The sequence below is a fragment of the Balaenoptera musculus genome, chromosome 13, assembly GCF_009873245.2.
Source record: "Balaenoptera musculus isolate JJ_BM4_2016_0621 chromosome 13, mBalMus1.pri.v3, whole genome shotgun sequence".
Lineage (NCBI taxonomy): Eukaryota > Metazoa > Chordata > Mammalia > Artiodactyla > Balaenopteridae > Balaenoptera > Balaenoptera musculus.
The window spans coordinates 90544226-90565247 of NC_045797.1; positions in this window are offsets into that span (position 1 = coordinate 90544226).

Consider the following 21022-nt stretch of genomic DNA (forward strand, 5'->3'; position numbering starts at 1 on the left):
ACATAGGCTCTATCCTGGAGAATGTTCCATGTGCACTTGAGAAGAACGTGTATTCTGCTGCTATTGGTCTAACATGTTATTTAAAGACAATGTTTCTTTATTGATTTTTCTGTCTGGATGATCTATCTATTGGTAAAAGTGGGGTATCAAAGTACCCCACTATTATTGTATTGCTGTCTATTTCTCCTTTTAGTCTATTAATATTTGCTTTATATATTTAGGTGCTCCTATGTTGGGCACATAAATAATTACAAATGTCATTGCCTCTTGTTGAATTGACCACTTTATCAGTATATAATGACATTCTTTGTTCACTTGACAGTATTTGGCTTAAAGTCTATTTTTTCTGATATAAGTATAGCTACCTCTGCTTTCTTTTGGTTTCCATTTATGTGGAGTATCTTTTTCCATCCCTTCACTTTCAGTCTGCATGTGTCCTTAAAGCTGAAGTGAGTCTCTTGTAGGCAGCATATAGTTGAGTCTTTTTTTTTTTTAATCCATTCAGCCAGTCTATATCTTTTGATTAGAGAATTTAGTCTATTTACACTTAAAGTAATAATTGATAGGTATGGACTTACTATTGCCACTTTGTTCATTGTTTTCTGGTTGTTTTGTGATTCCTTTGTTCCTATATTCCCCTCTTGTACTCATTCTTTGTGATTTGATACTTTTCTGTAGTGGTATGCTTAGATTCCTTTCTCTTCATCTTTTGTGTATCTACTGTAGATTTTTGCTTTGTGGTTACCATGAGGGATTACATAAAACATCTTATATTTGTAACAGTTTTTTTTAGCTTGATAACAACTTAGCACACATATTAAAGCTCTGCATTTTTACTCTCCCCCCCCCGCCATTTTATGCTTTTAATGTTACAATTTATCTCTTTTACCTGTGGGTCCATCAACAAGTTCTTGTAACTATAGTTATTTTAATGCTTTGTTATTTAACCTTCACACTAGATTTATAAGTGATTTAACCACCACGATTACAACAGTAGAGTATTCTGAATTTAACTCTAGCCCTAGACTATTGTCACAGCTTCCAGTTTTGATTCCTTGCTTCCACACTGCAGCCAAACGATACTTATGCTCCAGATTTTTATCCTGCTTTGTGTTCTTATAGACTTACATTTTATACATACATGTGTTGACTTTTTTATAACATAATTCTTAAGGCATGGAAAAAGAATGAAGACTCGCATTATCATCACCCAGCAAGAAATAAAACACTCTTCCCAATCTCCCTCCCTTTCTAACTCAAAGGTAATCATCATCCTGAATTAGCTGTTTATTAATTCCATATATTTCTTTATACTTTTATTACATATGTATGTGTCCCTAAGCGCTATGTTGTATTGTCTTGCATACTTGTAAGCTTACAAAATTTAAACTTTTAAACTTATAAAAATTATACAGTGAATGCACTCATTTGCAATGGGATTATCATAAATTATGATGTATACATTCAAGGAATTAAAAGACAGGGTGGAGAATTTCAGCAGAAAATTGACACTACAGGATAGAAATGAAAAAAATTGGAATTGAAAAATAGAATAAACCAAGAACACAATAAGTGGATTTAACAGTAATTTAGACATGGCAAAAAGAGAATCATTGAACTGAAGGTAGGTCTAAAGCATAGTGAGTTGAAAAAACTGAAAATACAGGAAAGACTTGTCTGCTCATTTTTCCACACTGATTGGATTACAAGACTTAATGGTATTTTTTAAATGTAGCAAGTTAAGCAATTCTTCTCATTTTTTTTTTTTTTTTGCAGGCTTCCCTGGCTGTTCTTTTTTGTTTATTTTCATGTGTGAACTTAAGAATCAACTTAACCATCTCCAGAAAAAAGACTTACTATTTTTTTAGTGGGATTGTGTTAAATTATATTAATAATATATATACATATATATATAATGTAAGGAAAATTGTCATCCTTATGATGTTCATTTGTCCAAAGCAAGGATAATGGATGTCTTTCTATTTGTCCAAGTCTAATGTTGTTTTTAGAAGTGTTTTAAAGTTCTCACATGATATTTGCATATTTCCTGTTAAGGTTACATCTCGGCACTTCATCATTTTTGTGGATATCTTAGTTTCGCATCTACCTACTTTAAATATCTCATCATCTCATTAGTTTACATGCCTCCCGTTTCACCAAGGGTCCTTGAGGAGAAGACCAAGTCTTATTCAACTTTGTATTTAGTGCCCAGCAAAATGCTCTGTTACTGAATGAATTTCCCTTTCTCAATTGAGGAAAAGAAGAGAAGACTCAAGAAAATTAAACCGTTTGCCAAGGGTCACAGACTGTTAAAAAGAACTGGAACTTAAAATACACTCTTCTGAGTCTACAGAAACAGTCTATATTTAATGGAATTAAACAAAATCCTCCAACCATTATTCATATATCATATTTGTTTTACACTTAAGATTCACTAGTAGTCAGCTTTTGTAAAAAAGATAAATTTTTTTTTCTCATCCAAGATGTTCATCAGCATTTCTTCAATATTATCTACAATTTGGAAATTTTATCAAGAGGTTCAATTAGAATTAAAAATACTTAAAAAAAAAAAAGCTAGAGGCCTAAACACCTTTTGAGTTTTGTCTTTTGCCATCTAGAGTATTTTCTGTACACTCTCTCTTCAATTTCAGTATTCTCATTTTCCTGCCTATTTAAGTACCTCGTTAATTTATGGTCACATTGGGTGGCCTGGGATTTGAGACTCAACATCGTGTGCTGTCAGTCAGGGCTGCATTTACAAAAGACAGCAGTAAATTTGAACAACTACCCCCCCAAGTGTTTCCAACATCACCAGGCCTCTTCTTTTTGAAGTTGTGTCCCAATGTGGTCTTACCTTACTGCTTCTAGGAAAGGTAAAATGAGGCCACGGGGTTTCCTGAAAACACGTGTGACACAGTAGCCAACTCAGACCAGAGAGAGACAGCAGGCAAGAAGACGTCGACAGCACAGCCCGCTGTGGGGCAGTTAGGACGGCTGAGCCCAGAGCGCTGGACACCGAAAGGCAGATCTCCCTGCCTCAGAATGGGGCGCATTTTAAATCTGACTGTCACAGAGAATTTATGAGATGGTCCCTCTTCCCAAAAGCTTGAAGTATAAAGATCAGACCCCTCAGTGCTTGGCATGGTTTTGTGGGTAGACATCGGGCTCAGCCAGTTACCTGCTCTAACAGCTTAGAAATTCACTCCTGAAGACACTGGCTTGGCAGGGCCCCAAGGAGGCCTGCATGAGCAAAGAGCCAAGCGCTTGGCGCCTCATACGAGTTCAGTATTAGCTCATCCTTCCCGGGACAGTACTGGCCGTTTTCACAGAACACCTGTGTTATGGTGCACCCTGTTTTCCATGCAAAAGTCATGCACAGATTTTTTTCTTTTTTAGCTAAATTGAAAATTGAGTAAGTGATCCTTATGTTGCATAATAAAAAGCCTTGCACTTACCAACAGAAGGTAGTTCTTTAACAAAAGTAATCCATCATTCTAGAACCTCCCCTGCAATCAGATTTGCCCTAAAAGTAATGATAAAAATGAACAGGGCAATGTCTTCTACTATGGATATAACAATTTATTTCGTGGCTTTAAAATTAAAATAAATTTTACAGAACTACAAAGAAAATCCAGCCCATTCATTAAAATAAAATGAAATTGTAACAAATGTACCACATTAATGCAAGATGTTAAAAACAGGGAAAACTGGGGGTGGAGGTGAGGGGGACTTGGGAATTCTCCATACTAGGGGCTCCTTTTCTTCTGTAAACCCAAAACCTGCTCAAAAAGTAAAGTCTTAATTTAAAAATAACATGAAACCAATCCATTTGATCTTATAACTTAATCCACTCATAAGTAAATTTTAACAGCTGAGGAAAATATAATTTCTATTTTTATATGACAGTATTAGCCCTTGTTTTCAAGATTCAAACATCACTATAATTATAGCATGTAATTTAAACCTTTCAAGAAAATTAGAAGTTACAGGCTGAGGATATTCTGGGAGAAGACATACCACTTTTTTCTTTCTCATAGGCAAGAGCTCCTGAAGGCTGCATGAACAAAAGCATGGATTTTGAAAGAATGTTCAATTCCATGTGAAATTGGATCAATAATAGAATTTCTGAGTCTTGGTAAATTTTTATCATAGCCACGTAACAAGCTTTTGGGAGGATTAAATGAGCTAATGGATGTGAAAACTCTGGAAACCTCCAAGGAGAGCAGCAGCAGGGCAGGGCTGGAAGCACTGGCTTCTCCCTGGGGAGGCGGGGCGGGGGGGCGAGGGGCCCTCCTCCACACACACTACCCCTGAGGGCCAACACTCTTGAGCTCTACGACAAATATAAGTCGGATCCGAGGTAGGGAAAAATGTTTGGAACACTTTAAAAGGCTATTTCCCACAGCATAAGGAAGATGCAAAAGGTCATGAATGAATTTTTTAATTTCCCACGTATTCGAAGAATGTTCAACTGAAAGTTCCCACTGAAGTCATCTAGGAGCTAATTGATGACTACTTTGCGGTGGGGGAGAAATGCACCTGCAAACACAGTGGTGGTTTCGGTCATCCCTGTGAAGATAGGGCTCATCTAGTGGGCAGAGCCCATGCTCCCCTAGTGATACTGGCAAAAAATCTGTCCTGGATGAGATGCTTCGGTAACAGGAGAGTGAGCCCAGCAGTTAAGACTGCAGGCTCTGGATCCAGCCTCCATGACTGGGACCTCAGACAACTTATTTAATCCTTCTGTGCCTTAGTTGCCTTATCACTGACGGTCACATGGAGCACTTAGAACAGTGCCCAACACGTGAAAAGCTCAATAAATATTAGCACTTCTTCGCAACCAGAAGAATGTCTAGCTGACACACTGGCTTAACCAGCTTTTTCAAGCAATCGCTTGTACTGGCAGTTTAGATAAGCTATATCAAAAAGGGAAGAAACAATTCTCTTCTGCCCGGAATGCGCTGTCGTATGTATACTGGTGATGGGGCCAGCTCCTTAGACGCAGACGGGGATGTTTCCTCCAGGTTTGATATTCACAATAGCTCCTCAAAGCAAAATTCTGCTAAGCCCGGGTCCTCCACGGGGCTCACTCCTGTCGGTTCCTCCTGCCACCTGCTGGGTGAGCCCCCAGAGGAATGAGGCTTCGGCACAAACAGCTTCACACCTGGCTCTGCTGGAAGGAGCCCCTCCCCCTCCTGTTTTCCACCCTTGGGCTGATTCCAGCTGCAGGGCGGGGAGGACTCTCAAGGCTAAAAGCGTGGGCGGGTTTTCTTTGCTCTTTGGGAGCTTCCCTCATTAACGGGTCAAATGTGAGTTATGCTGAAGATTTAACATGACGGTAAAAATTGTCAGTTACGGTTAAGAGCAGGATACTGCAATCTCAATTTTAAAGAAAGTCATATAAAACATTTCAAATTTGAGCTTCACGGATATTTTCTCAAGCCAGGTGGCAGTAGTAAGTGAAAAAATAAACCTTTTATGCTCTCTTTCAAGACATTATGAAATAGTTTAACACAGCAAAAGAACAATCCATTGCTCTAGAAGTCTTTTGGAAACAAAAGTATTTTTAAAAATAGTTACTTTCTTAATTTTCGTTGTAAACTAATGAGAAATTAATGAGAAGTAGTGGTAAAATAATTGTGATTTTTTTCAAACACATGAGTTGGTATTTGGAGAATGGTTTAACATTTATTTTCTTAAATAAAACATTGATTTTCTTAAATAAAAACTTACCTTTATCTTAGAGTAAATGACATCTACTCAAAATATATATGTTACTAACTCTTCATAAATCACCCTTTTTTCTCACTTGGGAAATATCTAAGTTTTCATTTTGTAAAACCAAATAGCTATATTAAGATATGTTTAATTATTTTTATTTATAAAAAGTGATCTTTTTTTTGAACTCAGGCTTACATATAAATATTTCCTGTTTTTATTTATGTCAAATGATACCAATTTTCCATTTAAGATGCCAATACAAGATTTCCTTTTGAAAAGTGTTAAGTAACAGGGAAGATGGTTTTCTGATGTGGTAAAAAATCTTGTGAAATTATATATAATCACTGATGTTTGAGAAACAGTACCTTAGGAGATATAGGCACCCGCTTTTAAGAAATGTGGCAAATATCTGCTTCCTCTTAAACCTAGAATTTCACGAGAAAGATGCTGTTATTGCAGTAGAATTGTTTAGAGAGAACGTGTGAAAACGAATGACATAGATCACTGTGAAAGTCAGGTTCCATGTTTGATCTCCAGTCTACAAAACAAACAATGCAATGTACAGTCAATGAAACACATTACTGATTTAATTTCACTTAAGTTAAATTGGGGGGGGATATAAAATAAACACAATCTGACAAATGCAATACTACAGACTAATGTTAATGTTATGGAAAATTGGAATAATAATTGCCCTTCCTGACCCTATTTCTACTCAAAATTTTCACTAGCGTGTTGGATTTCACTATAAAGGTCTTGGTTATCACATTCTTAGATTAAGCAAATTTGGCAGGGATTACAAATATGTAAAATGACAGTTCAGTATATAAATGTGTTTACGAACTAGAGTAAAAGGGCAAATCTAATATAATCCAACTACAATAAACACGAGTCAGCATCTTCTTCCCCTCCCCACAGCCCATTCCCCCGGTTGAATAAACAAAGGTGGCAAAGGAATAGTTTTAAAAAGCAAACATGGCAATTCAAGAATTTCCATACTCTTAATTCACAGTCTATCTTCAGCAAGATATTGGGTTGGCCAAAATGTTATTGAAAAACCCAAATGAACCTTTTGGCCAACCCAATATCTATCTTAGGCAAAGGAAAGGAAGGAAATCTGTCTTCTCAAAATACGGTTTTCTCCTCTTGGGACCTGAGAAAAGTGGGCCAGCCTGACACTGTCTCCCTGGTTTGATCCTGCAGTGTCCTTCGGAATGCGAGAGTGTGATTAAGTGACTAACGTCAGCATGGATGCTGATGAAGGAAACCACACAGGTAAAAGCATGTGGGAGTGTCGGGCATTTCTGGGGGGCACCCAGGAGAAGATGGGCATGTCTGACTTGGAATCGTCTGGAGTTGGACAGGTTTTGTGCTTGTCTGGAATCCAATCTCTGTTATAGTATTTTTGGAAATGCCTCTCTATGTACAAGAACACAAATGAACATCTAAGGTCCCATGATGTTGGCATTCACCTCCAGGGAGCAGTTTCCAGTAAATTTAACAGCAGTCTTTGGAGATCACCATGTAAATAAAGCATCATTTTAAACTGCATCAAAGAACATGAAAGTGACATAAAATGAGAGGAAAAACCACAGAATGAAACTAACTGTGTTGCAGGTGAGTCACTGGAAGGGGAAGGAAGGAAAAGTGCTAACCTAACTTTAACAGGATTTTGACTGAAGAAAACAAACTTAAAATTATGCACTAGTCCTACACTGTAGTTAGTAAATGTGCTCGGTGGTGTGGGGTAGCAATCGTAACTCCGAGCGCCAGGACTGAACAAACAGGAAAGCCCTGTTTCTCATCCTCAGGAAAAAAAGGTACAAGTACAGCAGGGAATAAGGCGAGAATGAGCCCTTGGTTTGGGATTAGGATCAGAGGCATCCCCACGAGCTCATGGTTTTTAATATGTGTACAGATAAATGGACACAGAATGTCCACACCATGCATTTCCAGCTCTGTCCCCTGAGACAGCCCAGGAGCCATGGCACCCTGGTTGTCGTGAGCTCACCCAGCCCCCCCCCCCCCCAGATCCTGGCTTTGAAATACCATTAAAATACCATCTAAATATCAATAGAAGAATTGGCTGATTCCTGGGTTGGGGGCAGGGGAAATACAAGATGAGCCTGGGAAGTCTGTGGGACCAGAAAGTAAGGAAGGGCTCAGAAAGGGTCTGCGGATGTGGGGAGGGCCAGGTATGCACTGGGGAGAGCTCCCAGTGACCTGAGCTTGAATAATCTGAGCAAAAAAATAATGAAAACTTTCTATTATAACCCAGTAAACAAACACCCAGAGTCGATACTGATATAAATAATTGAATAAGTAAGTAAATGGGGAAGAAGGGCAGCTCTTCCTCAGGGAAGATTCTAATCAATAATGTGAAAAGAATCAAGAAAATATAAAATCGCCATTAGAACACTACAGTAATCATTCTTGCACGCCAGATCCACTCACAGATGCAAAATTAGGGGCAAGGGATTCATACATATCTTCAAAGTGTCTCCCCAAGATCTTTGATTAAAAGGGATAAACAGTAACCTTACAACGGAGAAGCCCAGTAGATAGTACTTCAGCCAAGTGACCAGGGCTAACACCATCAATAATAACATTGAGAAGCAGTCTGCAAAGTACCTGAGCATACTCTCCAAAAGCACTTTCTCAGTGTGAAAGATGGGGAGACTGAGAAATGTTAGATGTTGAAGGAGAGCAAGGAGACAGATTCCTGGAACAACAAAGGGCATCGATGGAAAAACATGAAATCCAAATAAAGTCTGCAGTTAATCGTTTTGATAACTGATAAGATATTAACATTGGAAGGAGATGGGTGAAATGTATGTGGAAAATCTATGCAGTATTTTTGCAAATTTTCTGTAAGTCTAAAATTATGTTAAAATAAAAAATATCCAATTGCAATTGACTTTTGTGTATGAAGAGTTTTTTAAAAGTTTTGCACGTTTTTAATCATTGCTTGAGTATGCCTTTAAGGCCCGAGCCTCTCTACTTGGCATTCTTAAGGGTTAGGGCTAAATTGCTGTGCTTGGCTGGGTTGTTATTGTATTTGGCTTTTCTGTATGTTTTTATATGCACGTTTACATTATTTCATAACTGTGCTTTTATTATCATAGCAGAGCAAACAGCGCTGTCTGTCTTCAGACATAGCTCTTGTGGGACTGCATAGCAAAGGGTGGAAAGTGGAAACCAAGGAAGGAGACTTTGCCTGAAGCAAGGGGTCCTTCTCGCTTAGCTTAGCAGGTCACCTGGTGGTCCTAGGGCTGCTGTGCTCACGTAGGAAGTGAGATTTCTGGGAAAGCTTCCCAGACTTTGACATTAGTTTGAAACAAAAAGAAATCAGTCCTGAGTGATTTCTCTTTCCTTTCTCAGCCTGGACAGAGCCGTGCTGTGAGCGCACTGCGCCTGGACCAGCTTGTTCTGCCGGTGGTTTCCAGACGTCACCTGGTTTCCACGTATGGTTAAGGTTCACGCTCAGATAAACTCTGTGGGGCCAGTTTAGTATCTGATAGACTGATCCCTCCGTCAAGTACCCCCAAATCCTTACTGGTTACAGTGTAAATCCATAGGACTTGTGTCATACTAAGAGAAGAGTGATTAAAGAACTTAGTTAAAAACAATAAAACAAAATTTTAAAATCTCATGTCATTATTTTATATTCACAAAGGTGAGCAATGTTTTTTTTCTTTAGCATGTTGAATTGTCCACACTTTCACTTAAGTCAAATAAAAATATTACATGTGTATTTCAGTCCTGGAAGGTACCAGGTACTTTCCAAACCATTCTCTCATTTAATCCTCACAGCTGAATGAAGATAGTACCATTGTGCAAATATCAGTGGTGAAGAAATTGGGTGTCCTACCCAACATCACACCGCTAGTAAGTGGCAGACTCAGAGCTCCAAAACAGGTGGGTGTGCTGGTTCCAAACTTACATGGAGGCTCCAGTCAGCCCTGAGACTGTGGGGAAACCAGCTGTCTCACCGATGGCTCTCAACCATCTACAGGTAGGGGCCTTTCTACCATATCCTGTCTGGGTCCTGAGTCTGAAGTAATGTATATAGAGTCACATAAATTTTAAGTCAATGTGATATGCTAGAATTAGACTGCTGAGCACAGTGGTAAATACCAGACCTGGACTCAACTGCCTACAAGCTCTATGATTTATGTAAAGGACTTTCCATCTTTGAACCTCAGGCTTCCCATCTGTAAAACAGGTATGAAATGAGATAATGCATGTAAGTGATTTCATTGAGTGCTGGGCATTTAGGAAATGCTCAATAAGCATTACTGAAGTGTTTTTACTATTGTCACGTAAAGTTTGCAACTTGAACTGGCGATCATCGTTGATCAATATGCATAAACCCAACTGGGCGCTCAGATGTCAGTCACCCGTAGAGCCGGCGTGCTTTACTTAGCTCTTGCCACTTTCTGGCACGATCATCAGTAGACATGATCATCAAGGAACATGAAAGTAGGAGATCCTTGAGCATCACACAGGGCTGTTAATTCAGGAATCACTGCACCCAAGGATTTTGTGGGTACCTTCTGGTTCTAACTGTAGTTTCTGAGGCATGCTTATTGAGGACTGAACCTACCTCTAATGCACACTGTATTCTCTATGCCTGTTTCCATCTCCCTATGTCCCTGATAGGACGGGGCTTTGTTGTTGCGCCCTCGGAGCTTAGCCTACTCACCGACCTGCACTAACTGCCGGTTAATAAATGGAAGTTGGGTAAGTCTTGCAATTCCCATGTTAAAATTTTGTACCTACATATATAATAAGACAACTTTCTAATGAAATCTATACTAGTCTATTATGTTAAATGCCTATTCGACCATCTATACATTCAATCAACATGTGTTTATTGAATACTGTGTGCCAGACACCGTTCAAGGCAGAGAATAAAAAAGACAAATATCCCCGTGCCTCTGTAGTGGTGTGAGAATTATTACTGTATTGGTGCAAAATAGGAGGTTCTAGCACTCTTGTCACTCATCAGGGTCTAGAAAAATAGCACAAGGATGCATTAGAAGCAGTGTTTGGTAAAACAACTCTTTCTGATGCCATACTATGAAATAAAACTGAAAGTCATCCAGGTTGCATGAAATCTTCTCAGATCACCTCCTTCCTGCCCCAGACACCTTGAAGCCAGGTGTTTCCCACAGCCAAAACCCAAGCCTGCCGGTAACAGTCTTTTTCCTGCCTGCGAGCTCCTGAGGCGCACTCTGTGTCTCGCTCATCTTCTCTCCTCAGGTCTATCACAGAGCACACGTCAGGTTGGCAAAGCCCCAACGCAACTGAAGTAAGTCTGTAGCTTGCATTCTTGCGCTCTTGCAAAGCGGTTGAAAACAAAATTAAGGCATAAAAAGTCATAAATACATATGGGTGTAAGTTTGAGGAACTCAAAAATAATCAACAGACTAGCAAGGCTAACTTTTAGTCAGTGTTTTGGACTTTTATCCCCCTAATTATTCTAAAATGGTCACATTGCTTTATTCCCACACAATAGGCACAAAACAGAGGAGAAATACCTCCTTTTACAGACCTTGGTTTTTCTGAGATGCACCCATCTCTCCAAAAGGCACCCTTGATCTGAATTTATTTTTATAATTACATGCACGTTATCTAAAAGAAACAAAGAACATGGGAAAGGATAAAGTTTAAGATAAACTTTAAACTGTGGGAATGCAGACAACACAGCTGGAGAAAAGAGAATGACAGGGAGGGTTGCTTAGTGTCTGTGCTGTGATATACTCACCCCAGCAAGATGACCCACACCATGGAGACTGGAACCAAGGATGCAAGAAATGAGATAAATTAATTTTATTTTTAAATATTTCATAAGTTTCAAAGTACGTGAAGCCCAGGGAAAAGCCAACTATTGTTGGCCGTACAGGTAATAACATTTAACTTTCAAAGGCCCTTCGTGGTTCAATATTATTTTATTTACAGCCATATGAACATTATATTTATTAGTGTTGAGAAATTCTGAAATATGACACAGCCGTTACCATTATGATTATGACAACTAAATAACAACTCAGAAAAGTGCTTACAATATATTGTTCAGAGAAAATTAGGATACACAATTTTACATGCGTTATGACCAAGTGAAATGTATACATGTTTGGAGGTTGGAAGGGAAAATACAGGTGAACACAGGCTGTGTGTCAGGGTGCTGAGGTTGTGCAGTAAAATTTTTCTTTGTCTAACATTTTATATCATGTTTTATTTTCTTAATAACAGCTAAAAAAGATTTCAAGCAGAAATTAACTTTTTTCCAAAGGGTAAAAATAAACATAACCAGGATATTAGTTTGCTCTTCTTTGTTCTGGTGTACCTTTGCCAGACAAGCTGGAATTTCTCTCTTAGCACCTCCGCAGAGATTATAATTTCAGGGTCAGTCCTGAGGAGAGAACTTCCCATGAGGTTACACGGTCAACCCCATAGAAGCCAGGTCGGTGCATTACAATGTGGATGGGTTAATGTGTCACTTAGGTTCTAAAAGTTACCTGGGCAGCCATCCGCATCAGTACGTTTCCTGTTTAAGTCACTAGAAGTAAATTGTCTCTTACTGAATAGGAGTAACGGTGACTACGTAGCAGCTGTTCCCCTGCTCCCCGCCTGGGTGACAACGGAGGGGTAGCCCTTGCTTGGGCCTCCCTGCCGCCCACTGCCCAGGTCTGCCGTGGGGTGGCGGCAGCAGTTAAGTTGGGTCCACTTGGTCCGGGTTTTTAACTCTCAACAATATTTGAAGGGTTTCTTAAATATAGGACTTTAAAAATGCTATAAAATATTTAGTTGAAAAAGATTGAGTTCATACTATATGCATGAAGGCACACACCACATAATTCTAGAAACAAGGTGATTAAAGTCCTTAAGTTTCTGTTTCCCAGGCAGTTACAATGATTTCACTAAGGCTCCCACATTCTATGGAATGGAAGTTCTATTTTCAGTTTAATTCTTCTCCCAGGAAGAAGTTCTCAGTATTGTGAGCTGAATACTGCTGTGAGTGGTAATAAGGGACCTGAGGTAAGAATTCAACAACACTGTAGCATAGGGAACTCCACACAAAACTGAACACTGGATACAGAATGAAATCCATCCTGGACAAAAATTATTTCTAACTACTGACAATGCTGCACTTTGCCCAGCCCTGGGCTCCTGGCAAAGAGCAAAGGTTAGGCATCCCCCCTTTGTGTTCTGCGAAAGGACCGACTGCCAAGAACACCTTCCCCACACCTGAGATGAGACCCCCTTGTTCACCAGCGACAAGGCCACTTGTCCACGTTCCCGTTCTTTGTCCCATAAACGGTTAGCTGAACTGCTTTGTCGCCACTGCTGCAGGAAACACACCTGTCGGCTTGTTAACCAAACTTTGGCTAAGATTCGCTCCTCCCCGTGGCCCCTGAACTTGGACCCTCCCTTGAGCATTAAAATGAGGAATGCCCCCTCTCACTGCATCTCTGCGGAACAGCTGACCTCTGACCTCCTGCCGTCAGGCTTGCCCACACCCGTCTTCTTATCCTTGTCGACTCCTCCCCAGAAAGACCAAGACTCTTCTGCCCAGGCTGGAGATGCTTGAAGATCTCACGGTCAGAACCTCCCCTCCACTGTCATAAAGTCCCCTCCTCGAGGTTTGTTTGATCTGACACCACGCTGGTTGAGAATTACACTAAGTTCCTAACCACAACGAAGAATAGCAAAGAGGGCTCACTGTCTGTGATGTGGCGACCTATGGACCAGGGAGCCAGGAAAAACAAAAACAAACGAGACGTTTGAAAACTTACAGCTGACGACATAGACAAATAAAGCAAGCCTTGGAGTGTAATCTGCAAGAACAGGCAAGTCTTGGTTGGCTCAGCACAATGCTAATTCTTGGTGGCCAGAAGTGTGGGATTTCACAGGGCTCACGTGGCAGGAAGTGGAAATGGCCTTTGTAAATTCAGGTCCTCTGAAAGGGGACAACTAGAGTGCTTGAAAAGCAAATCAGCCTTGGAGAAATACTTAGCTCTCTTTGAATCCTGGTGGAGGGAAAACAGGATAAAAGAGAAAAAAGTCACTCCAGAGTCTTCCTGAGCACAACGCTTCAGTTTGGGGCTTCAGTCCACATGCCTCTGTGACCCCCAAACCCTAATTCTAAAATGTAAAGGCCAGGACTAGATAGAGCAAATACACATCCTCTTTGGGACAAAGGGCTTTAAGGATGGCCTGGGTTTTAGGGCCATATAGGCCAAGATCCAAAATTTCAGGCCTTTACAAGATATTTTGGTAGAAGAGTGACAATCAGATGTGCTCTAATGTCAGGGAGTGGTGGCCAAAAAGGGGCCACAGAGGAATTACTGTGGAACTTCCAAATGGCTTGGATGTTGAAGGTGAGAGCAAGGGAAGAATGGGGTCCATTTGCTCGATGGGGGACTTGCGGCTCTCCTTTGGCTACGTAAATTCTCATGTGCCTCTTAGACATCCAAGGGGGTGCTCTCAAGTCAGACCTGTGTCTGCAGACCTAAAGCCCAAAGAAGGCTAACATCTACCTGTGGAACATGCATTTACCTAAAGAAGAATACAGAAGAGGAGGAGGGAGACCAGGTCCTGGGAGAGCTCTGTGAGGGGCAGAGCAAAAGACTGGGGCTATGAGTAGCCCGCGAAGTTGGGAAAAGCAAGAAGATTTAAAACCAAGAGAGGGCTTCCCGGGTGGCGCAGTGGTTAAGAATCCGCCTGCCAATGCAGGGGACACGGGTTCGAGCCCTGGTCCGGGAAGATCCCACATGCCACGGAGAGGCTAAGCCCGTGCGCCACAGCTACTGAGCCTGCGCTCTAGAGCCCACGAGCCACAACTACTGAAGCCTGTGTGCCTAGAGCCCGTGCTCTGCAACAAGAGAAGCCACCGCAATGAGAAGCCTGCTCACAGCAACAAAGAGTAGCCCCCGCTCGCCACAACTAGAGAAAGCCTGCACACAGCAATGAAGACCCAACGCAGCCAAAAATAAATAATAAGTAAATAACTAAATTAAAAAAAAAAAACCAAGAGAAAAAAAATACTTAAAATGAGAGGTACTGGTCAAGAGGACCAGAGCTACTGGGATGGCAAGTGAGGTGGAGGCAGAGGAGAGCCCCTGGGGGGTTTGGTGTGGGAGTTAATGACAGTCTAGACCACAGTCCTTCCAGGGGTGGGTACAAGCCAGAGCCCCCTGCAGTGGGGTGAGGGCAGGGTGAGGGGAACTGCGTGGAGGGAGGCCCAGCGGGGAGGCAGGTGAAGCGTCCGCTGTGAAGGTGGCGGAGAAAAGCGCAGAAGTGGGAGCATGTGGGCAGGAATGACGCCTGCAGGGCCCGGAGGGGACACCTGAAGGGTGGGGCTTCGAGAAGGTGGCCTTTGATGTGTTCAGACTCATCCAGTTACTGTCTCAGGGTGAAAGGCACCCTGTGCTCAGAAATTGTTGGGCTGGTAGGCTTGGGCTCAGAAGACCAGGGCTTTCCCACCTCTGATCTCATGTAGCTCAGTCTCTACATGAGACGTGGGAGGTTCAGGAGAAAAGAAAAAGCATAAAGTGGCCACCGTGGGGACTCGGTGTCGTTTCTGGGTGGCCCGCAGGGCTGACTGAGAAGCATGGTCTGAGGCTAAAGGGGCCCGTCTCCAGGCCTGGGGTCACCCTGGGCTCTGTGGGGCAGACCCAGAGTGGCGGCCACGGCTCCGGGCCGAAGGGCAGGTCAGGCAAACACGCAGGGCAACCCCAGGGAAGGACGCCCACCTGCCCGGATGTCCTAGACAACGGACACAAGGTGCTGGTGTGGTTTACTTTCAGAGTTGTCACCTGACTGGTTCAATTCGGCGCTGATTCTTTGGTTACGTATTATTTGCAAGATTCCCCTTCAGGGGCCAGCTCCTTCTTAGAAGGGGCTTAGAGGCCAGTTTAAGAGCTGACAGTGAGAAAAGACCAAAAAAGGGGTGGGAGGACACTCTTTGAGAGGAGAGATGCCTGGCTTCGCTCTGGTACTGAAGACAAACTGTGTGTGTATTTTCCCCAAGAGAGTCGGGAAGAGGGAAGGATGCATGGAGGGGGGACACCCTGAGAGACAAAGGGAAACTCACTCAGGTGCGTGGGTGGTTCAGATCATATTATTACAAGTCCTTCAAATATGCTTTGGTCAGTAGAAAACACTGTGACTACCTCTAATATTACTTATTTAAATATATGGACATATGGAAATGTATCTCAATAAAGTAATTCAAAGGGAGAATGAAATTATAATAAAAGTTACTCATTGTATTATGAATCATAACGTAATCTAAATGTCCAACAGTAGCACTGAGCGTAAGAGAATCACATATAGTCACTCTATAGGGCATCGTACAGCATCCAAATAAAATCTAAATATGGAGCAGCACATTATAGTACGCACAATATACTAGAAGTGAAATAAATACCAGAATATTTTTTCTAAGCAATGATTAAAGTGAGGTAAACATGATTATACATATGAACAAGAACTGAAAAAGTGTGTGGGAAAATGCTAACAAGTGACTTGTTAGGATAGGGAGAATGTCAGCGAAAAAGAAAAGGATTCTGAGTTTGTTCAGTTTTTACAGTCTTGTTTCTGCATGAGATGATCTTTGAAGCTCCACCCATGCCCGCTCTGGTTCACCACAGGTGCATGTCGTGAAGACAGAGGCTTGATGGCGATAGTCACACAGGCGTGCGTGTATCTATGTCTGCAGACGGGTCCTGGTGAGACCACCGTGGACGTGCCAGGTCCTGGTCCCCGAGGAGGAGCGCTCCTGCTGTCACCGGCTGGGTAACACCGGCTTGGCCTGATTCTGGTCTCTGGAACCCACAGAGTCTGCTGCCCCTCCTGTGTGCTCAGGGCCTGTCTCGGTTCAGAATTAACTTCTATTTAGTTTGCTCTCTATTAGATACAGGTTGTGAGCTAGTAATAAAAAATACATTTTAAGGATTGGTGGTTTTTTTAAATCAACCTTCTCTTCAGGCTATGGTGAGTTATTGGTTATGGGAAAATGTCTATATAGGCCATAGAAGGGCCAAGACAATGTAAAATTGGAAGGTTAAAACAACTCTGAAGTAACACTCTCTTTCTTTACTTCCCCCAAAGCTAGAACATTTTAGGAGTCAGATGTTTTCAGAAGGGAAATAACGTCCCAGGGAGGACTTTCTGCAACTCCGAGGAGCAGATCTTTGCCTCGTGGCCTATTTATAGCGGCTCTGAGCTTTGGGTGAAGGGAAACGTCGTGAAAGGAGCTTCCGTAGGCAGCTGGCAAGACCTTGTCCTCCAGGCCTGGGGAGGGTAAGAGTCACAATTCTGTGCGCAGCCCTGCTGGTCCAGACACAGGCGGAAGGCGGGCTTCGGTGCAGTGCTTCTCAGACAGCGGGAGCTGACCGCAAGCGGGGCGGGAGAGGCAGAGGGTCCTGGTTTATGATAACGGTCAAGCAAGTAAGGTTTTACAGCTGATTTTCCAGGAGTGAAGTAGACAATCCCAAGCTCTACCAAGGAGCAGGGAGCAGAGGCCAGGTGAGGGCTGGTAGAGCAGCGTGAAGGCCTGGGGGGGTCCCAGGGACTGAGGAAGCTCTTTCTCCACGAAGAAAGACCACTGGGTGTTCTAGAAAAGTCTAGACGTTGTCCAGTGTGAAAGGGACTCTCATGCCCTGGTGGTGAGAGAGCCAAGTGTGGCCACTTTGGTAAACAGTGTGGCAGCCGCGTACAAAGTCAGACACACACCGATGCTGCGGCCCGGCGACCGGCTCCTACGTGTCCGCGCAGGAAAGGCGAAAGTTCAGGGCCCCACAGAGTCTGAATGCAAACGTGAGCTGTACCTATAACCGCCCCAAACTGGAAGCAACCTGGAGTTTCTCACTGACGAACAAGCTGCGATACATACACTCAACGGAATGCTGTTTAGCAATAAAAAGCAATGAAGCATTGATTCACGTAGCAAAGAAAAAAGAAAAGACACAGGGAGGGAAGTCCAAGACCCTTTGAATAAATAGACATCAATAATAACAGAATGTGGGGAAATGGTCACTTCAGGGCACCCTCCCTGGTCTGAACGGATTTCCGACCATTTGGTTACAGTGGAGGAATTGCTAAGGGTACTCAAGCAGCCAGAGACTCTTGCTGTGGTGAAATGGGAAAGCACAGGTGTAGGGTTCAGAAAGGCTTGAACTCACCTTCACAAGCAGTGACGTGACCTCAGGCAAGTGCCTCACCTGCTCTGAGCCCCAGGCAAGTCCCTCACCTGCTCTGAGCCCCAGGTTTCTTCCTGGGCTGTCCTAGGCATTCAGTAAGTGTTTCTTCCCTCCCTCTCAGCTCTCTCACTGAGAAAATAGTGCCATATTTCCTTTACTTTTCTTCTATCATAATTATAGCAACACTTACTTTCTCTCCAACTTAATTCTCCAATATTTTCACCAATCATAAATCCGGCCACTTGCAGCCCATCCACCTGCTGCTGGGGGCACCTTGCCGAGCGGGCCGCTGCCCTGTAGCAGGTGAACAACAGTGGTTCTGCGAGCTACGGCAGGTGAGGAAGAGCTGGCGGGCTGTGGCTGGGGGTTTTGCAGGGAGGCTGGTAGAAGTAGGTGCAAATAGAAAATTGCAAGTGGTAACACAGAAAACAGAAACACAGAAAATCCACAGCCGTGGGTTGTGGGACAGACCTCAGAGGTTCCTCAGCTTAGCTGGCAGTTCTTGGACCCAGGGTCACAAAGCTCTACCAGTCTGAGTAATTGTGTCCTATGATTGGGTAAGCACACATGCCTTCTAAAAATTTTAGATTTTATTTCTGATTGTGGGTACAATCACATTACATTAAATTTGGCATCATAAACATGTCTGAATGTCCAGTTCAGTGGTGTTAAGAGCATTTGCATTGTTGGGCCACACATTCCTAGAACGTCTTCGTCTTGCAACACTGAAACTCTGTGCCCATTAAACACTAACTCCCCACTCTCCTCTCCCAGCCCTCAGCAAACACTTTTCTACTTTCTGTTTCTTTGATTCCTTCTGTTTTTTTGTTTTTACGTTAGATTCCTCATACCAGTGGAATCACACAGCATTTGCCTTTATGCTGAGTGAGATAAGCCAGTCACAAAAGACCCTCAAAGTTCATCCATATTGCAGCATGTGTCAGAATTTCCTTCTTTTTTAAGGTTGAATAAGATTCCATTGAGTGTGTATACCACATTTTCTTTATTCATTCATCTTCCAATGGAAACTTACGTTGTTTCAACCTCTGTTCTGCTGTGGATAAACCTGTAATGAACGGACATGGGCGTGAGATCCTGTTCGAATTCTTGCAGGGATAACCCCAGAAGTGGGATTGCTGGAAAATATGTAGGTCGTTCTATTTCTAATCATTTGAGGGAACGCCATACTGTTTCCGTGGTGACAACATCAATTCCAGTTTCTCCACATCCTTGTCAACACTTGCTATTGTCCACTCTTTTGAGTGCAACCATCCTTGGTGGGTATGAGGTGGTATTTCACTGTGGTTTCGATTTGCATTTCTGTAATGATTAGTGATGCTGAGAATCTTTTCCTGTATTTATTGATCATTTGTACATCTTCCTGGGAGAAATGTCTGTTCACGTCCTTTGCCCATTTTTTAACAAGATTATTTGTTTTGTTGCTGTTGCTGCTGCTGAAGCGTACATGCTGTTAAATCATACAATTACCTTCAGTTAATAAAGAAACGTGGTGACTTTTTCCCTCAAGTGATACATGCACCTAGAATCTGTCACCTGATATTAGGGTTAATACAAGTATTAAAAAAAAGGAAAAATGTATCATTTTGAGATTTCATTTAGTTGAGGCTTTCTCCACCTCAGCACTACTGACATTTTGAACTGAATGATCTTTGTGATGCATATTCTGTGCATATAGGTGTCTAGTATCACTCTGATCCCCCCCAGTTGTGACAAACATGTCATCAGACATTGGCACATGTTGGGGGGGTAGGGACCTGAACACCCCTGGTTGAGAATCACTGGCTTAATTGTATGAGGATCCAGGAGTCATTGTGATACGGAAGCCTCATTGGAATCTTATTCTGGGTGTTACCCAGGACGCTAAAGTCCTGTTTTGTCAAGGTTTTCCTTTCTCACCCAAGCAATATTTCACACTGGAGTGAGGATGATTTTGTATGCCTTGTAAGCACGTGTGAGAGGGTCAAAAGAAAGATACCTACTAACTCTCCTTTTGAAGGTTCTCCATTGGTTAAACTTTTGGGATACAAATGACTCCAAGGGAAAATGTTGATATTGTAGAGGAATTTATACTTTCTTTTTACTTAAAAAAATCTTATCAGCAAATGGTTTGAAGCCAACATGGAGATACAATTTGTTATAATACTAGGTTAGTATTATTCCAATTATATTTGACATGTGTACTGTACTCTAAGAATATAAATATAAAACATCTCTCTCAAGACCACTTATAAATAGTTCTAAAAAAATAAACTCTCCATGTAATTGTTCTTCAATTTTGGCATGCGCACATATTCTTTAAAAATGACAACAAAAACTCTCCTTTAAATTTTTCCCTGGTGTCCACTTCAGCAAATTATAGACTATAGTTTATAGTTTATATATAGTTTATATAGTTTATATATAGTTTATAGTTCAGCAAACTATAGACTATAGTTTACAAAAAATTGTTTAACACAGCTGACATGTCTTCTTAACTGCATTAATTATTAAAGAAAATATCAAGTAAGTCATCATCTCTTTCCTACAAGGTAATGGAGTATCATATACATATTACTGTATATTTTTAGCATATATGCACATGACTATAATACTTTTACAGATCAATTTGGCAATATATAATAGTATTAAGAAAAGAAGATTGTTTCTTCCAAGTCTGAAATGAACTAAAAAATTATTGCATTGCTATTTTTATAAACTGCTTTTTAGATTTTAGCATTTCTCCATTTTTAAAAAAATCCCTGAACATAATTTTAATTATTATATAATATTCCATTTTTCTCCACTTGCTAAATAATTTCTTGTTGTTATACATATGGATTATTTCCAACTTTTCACTGTCGTATACATCTTTGTATGTAAAGTTTTCTTGTAGCACTCATTTGCCCAGAGAAATTTCTAAAATACTAAGTCAAAGGCTGTATTTCAACACTTTTGATATATATTAACAACTCTTTCTTTAACAAGTTGTACACATTTGTTCAACATCAATATAAATAAGTATTTCCAATATGACATGTTTCCAAAAAATCACAGAGGCATGCTGCTTATAGAATTATATAGGTATGCAT